General features: G+C 34.6%; 1 long non-coding RNA gene across 1 annotated transcript; it reads right to left on the reverse strand.

The window, feature by feature from the left end:
- Positions 1 to 1,057: 1,057 nt before the first annotated feature.
- On the reverse strand, positions 1,058 to 2,945 carry LOC112159415. The gene is made up of 3 exons (XR_002921484.1): positions 2,311 to 2,945; positions 1,716 to 1,811; positions 1,058 to 1,100 (listed from the first exon to the last, which is right to left on the reverse strand). It is a non-coding gene; the product is annotated as an uncharacterized LOC112159415 (long non-coding RNA).
- Positions 2,946 to 4,921: the final 1,976 nt, after the last annotated feature.

Here is a 4,921-nt window from a genome sequence, read left to right on the forward strand (position 1 = left end):
GAATATTCTTGAATGATCCGAACTGTTTAGTGAAGTTAATCAAGCATCAATCTGAGCCTTAAAAAATAATTTCCCTTTTGTTTTTCTGTTTTAACTTGAATTTTAGCAAAGCAAATGACGTGGAAATAAATGCAGAAACAAAGCAGTACCGTTTATACTCTTCATTTTGTTTCCCAATTTTTCAACTTATATGAGCAGAGTACTATCACTAAATATTTTTGCTAATATGGCAACATGCATTTTCTTTTACCTGGAAAGAAAATTGTTGTTTTGTGGTCATGTAAACTCTGATAATCTTCATAAAATGTTGGCCTACTTTGACCAATAAGAATATATTTAATAAAGCCCAATGTATTTGTGGTGAGTCAGAGTTTAACTGACTGGTCAACTACAGTGAAATAATTGGCAGAATAATCTGTTGGAATGGGTATTTTAATTGACAATTCAAAAGCCTTTTGAAGTTATGTATGGAAGGATTTGGACACGTCTGAACAGGTTTTTGATGTGATGAACAGATTTACCCCTGATGTTCTTCAGTTAGTGCTGCTTTATTTTCGTGGGCCAAATGCAGACACGATGCCGAGGTCGAATCCTCTTATTTCTGGGTAGGAAACAAAACTCACGAAAATAACTAATATTTCATAAATAATTTGTTCTTTAGTGTGCCAATGATCACATTTATGGATATAGTTTACTCTGAAAGACTTGAGAAAAGCGTACTATATAGTCTCTTTAACAATCACAGTCATTTCTTAACTTTTTTTAAAGCTCTGATCCGGCTTAAGGTGGATTATAAAATAACTCAAAAAGCTTTTTGAATGATTGCTGCTGTTCTCACAAAGTCCACCAGAGATCTGATAACACTTTACAGTGAAAACAAAAGGATCGTTTGTTTCATGAACAGAAGTTCATCTCAAGATTAGAAAAACTATCTACAGAGTCAGAGAAAATACTTAATTTTAGGAGGAGAAAGATTACTTTGAAGTATTTTTAAGACGATAACTTTGTTCTACATTCTAAAGTCAAACTCAAACCAGAAAAAAAGTTGAGTTTCAGNTGAAGGGATCTCCTCCGACTGTAGTCGATGGCCGGAGACAGGACTGAGGGGAGAAAAAAACAAAATAAAATGAAAAAAAAGACAGATTTAGTTTGTTTAGCTGGGAATTCAAAAATCTGGATCTTCTCCACTAAGGTTAGGTATTGCCAATAATTTCCAGAATCGATTAGATTCCAATTCTTTCAATCCTCTTAATTCATAAAGTTCACATACTGTAAAATGTATTAGTGAAATAATGTGATTAATAGCAATTAGTGTTACATGAATTCCCAAACAGAGAAGCTCCAACGATTGTTCTGCTTCTCCTGGAGGGCGTTTCAGTTTGGCCACTAGGTGGCGATCACAGTATAGCATTACATCTTATTCCAGAAGAAGAAGAAAGTATGATCAAAAACTGTTTTAGACCACAAATGGTTACTTAAAAAAGTTTGGAAAACTAATTCCTGTGGGTTTATAATAATATTCATTAAGTCAGAAATGTATGTTTAGGTCGACCGAGTGTTAGCATTAGCCGTCCTATGGGAAATCCCATTATACATTAGCATCAAGCTAGCAAACTTTAGTATTATGCGTTAGATCGATCTCTACTATTATGGATCTATTAAACTTAGATTAATTGTTTTTATCAACTTGTAAAAAAAAATAAATAAAGACCTACTTTAACAGGTGGTTCATCTTTCTGCTTCCTCTCAGCTTGTATCTTCTCCAGCTCCACTACGATTTGGGCAAAAGACGGACGGAGTTTTGCATTCATCTGGCAGAGGAGACAGACACTTCAGATTAGAGTGGCAACACGGGGGGAGAACTGATAAACTGATTCAATCACACTTTTACTCTGCAGAGTCTTTTGACTCCATCAAGGATTCTCTGAACTAAAAACATTCAGAAACAACTTCCAGAGTTTATACTGATAGAACAACAGAAACAGGAAGTTGGTGAGAATTAACGTCAAGATTTGATAACCCAGAGTGCCGGAGCCTCGTCGTCTAGCATAATGAACTCTGGAATATAGTTTGGATTAATTTAAAAGCCATTAAAAGCTCGTCAGGAAGGGAGTGTGCATAAACAGGAAAGCCTTTGGATTGTTTGGAAAACTGAATGTTAATAAATGAAAACTGCCTCAAAGCTGCAGCTTTCCTTCATCCACACAATTTAAGCAAAAAAAAAAAATACTATTGTGACTTAATTTTAGCATAAATACTTATTTATGCTTTCCCACCAAGAACTGAAAACAGGAAGTGATCGTTTCTTACATTACAGCAAGAAATGGCCAGCTCCAGGAAGTCGAGGGGGGCAGTCCTCCACCATGCGCTGAAAGGCCTCCACGTCCAGACCAAAGTCCTGCACGGAAACGTAACGCTTTTACTTTGAAAAGGCAATTTTAAAGTTCTGCTTCAAGGCAAACTCACATTTTTAAGATGACAAACACAAAGGTGCAGAATGACAGTGAAAACAGTTATTTGTCATTTGTCGTAGCAATCTGAAACCATTCATCCCATATATTTGATTCTTTTCGCAGATCATTATTTCTTATATCGATTTCTGCTCCAGCCGTTTAATGTTTAGCATTCTGCTGGTGTGATGCTTGGAGGGAATATCCCCATCAACACTAGGGATGTCCCGATCCGATCACGTGATCGGAAATCGGGGCCGATCATGTGGTTTGGGACTCGATCGGAATCGGACTCCTTTGTCCGATCAGGATCGGATATTTCATTTATTCTCATTATGATCAGAGCCTTATATTTCATCACCACTACAAATCTGCATGTCATGAAAAGATCCCAAAATGTCATCACCAGAAAACGCAGCAGAAAACGGCAGTAGCTCAAGCAGAATGATAATGTAAACAAAGCTAGCTAGAAAGCTAACTTCCGGGACCAATAACTATTTTAAAAACGCTTTAAACTGACAGCAAGTGTCTCTATTGGTTTGTCATAACTCAAACAACAACCTCTAAAGGTATTCCAACAAAAAAGACAGTATTTTGTTTCTTTTTAATGTGAAGCTCTTCATGCTGCAGACAGATGGCTACACAGCAGCTGCTAACTGCTACATGCTAGCGCCGTGATTTAACTCCTTAGGACCCGAGCTGTCCTTTGATATGCCTGTTTTATTTATCTGACAGAGAAATAACAGTTAAGAAAATTAACTACTGTGTTATTAAAACCAAAAATGTGATGTCTTAAGAATTAAAAAAAGAAGCACATAATCTTAAGAATAAATAGATAAAACTAGTAAATTAAAACTAATAATGATATCAGCTATTTATGAACACTCATCAAATTTTATGCTAGAACAAAGTCATAATTTATTTTTAAGAATTTTAAATGAGGACAGGAATCACATTTGGTCAATAATGTTCAATAGCTCTAAAGATGTTAAAGCTAAAGTCACTAAACTTTATCACTTTAACAAGACATTTTTTTTCCTAGTTTATATTTGCTGTATTTTTACTTGTTTATTAAAGCTACTTCACAGAAGTGTTTTATTTAAGTTTTTAATGATAAAAGAAGGTTATTGAAATATAAATAAAGGACAACACTAATCTGTTTCTTCAATGTATTCATGTTTTAAATGTCTTATAAAAGTATCGGATCCGGACTCGTTATCGGCAGATACACAAAATCAAATGACTCGGAACCGGATCGGGCCCAAAANCTAAACTTTATCACATGACTAATTATCCCTTATATAACAAGAAAACTGTATTTTTTTCCTAGTTTATATTTGCTGTATTTTTACTACTTTATTAAAGCTATTTCACACAAGTGTTTTATTTAAGTTTTTAATGATAAAAGAAGGTTATTGAAATATAAATAAGGGACAACACTAATCTGTTTCTTCAATTTATTCATGTTTTAAATGTCTTATAAAAGTATCGGATCGGGACTCGGTATCGGCAGATACACAAAATCAGATGACTCGGAATCGGATCGGGCCCAAAAAAACCTGATCGGGACATCCGTATTAGTCGACAAACTGCTACACATCTTCAGAGGATTTAACCAAAGAGCTCCTGCTGTCCTGGAACTTCACCGTCATGTCTCATCTCACCAGATCAGTTACTGCAACAGAGAGGACTGCTCTCTCTGTAAAGGGCAGTAGCATCTGGAACAGTCAGTGTACCAAAGTGTCAATACATGTAAGAAGCAACTTAAAATTTTGTTTAAATCCACACAAAAATGCACACACTCTTGAAGAGGCAATGTCAAACTGCATGAATCTGAAAAAGTAAATGTTGTATTTCAGTGTTGGATGAATATCACATTTTAACTGTTTAAGTTGTTTATTTTAGCTTATCAATTGACATGTCAATTTTTTACTAAAAGTGTAGAAACCATTCTATTTGAACCCTCAAACTCTTACTAAATTTTGCATTATTGTCATTATTATTATTACTACGTTGAAAATTAGCTTAGCATCTACTGACACATTTACAGAAATGTTCATCAATGTGCACTCTCCCTGTTCAAATAAATATTAAATGAAAAATAATAAAACAACATATCAGGAGAACTCTACGAGGCTGAACTCTTACAGAACAGAAGAACAATATAAATATAATAACCACAGATGACAATAAAATCATAGTTTTAACATTTACTGATAAGGTAAAAAAAAGCAGTCAGTATGTTATAATAACAACCAATTCTTAAAATACTAATGATTCTGCTGTTCTTAGATTCATATTTGCAATTCAATGTCACGTCTTTCCTTCCATCCATCCATCCATCCATCCATTCAGCTATCTGTCTATCTTTCTTTCTTAAAGTAAGACGAGAAAGACACAGAAACCTATTTGACGTGACGATCGTTCCAACAAGTGTTTTAACAAATGATGAAGATTACTTTTCAGCCTCT

The sequence above is a fragment of the Oryzias melastigma genome, linkage group LG11, assembly GCF_002922805.2.
Source record: "Oryzias melastigma strain HK-1 linkage group LG11, ASM292280v2, whole genome shotgun sequence".
Taxonomy (NCBI): Eukaryota; Metazoa; Chordata; class Actinopteri; order Beloniformes; family Adrianichthyidae; genus Oryzias; species Oryzias melastigma.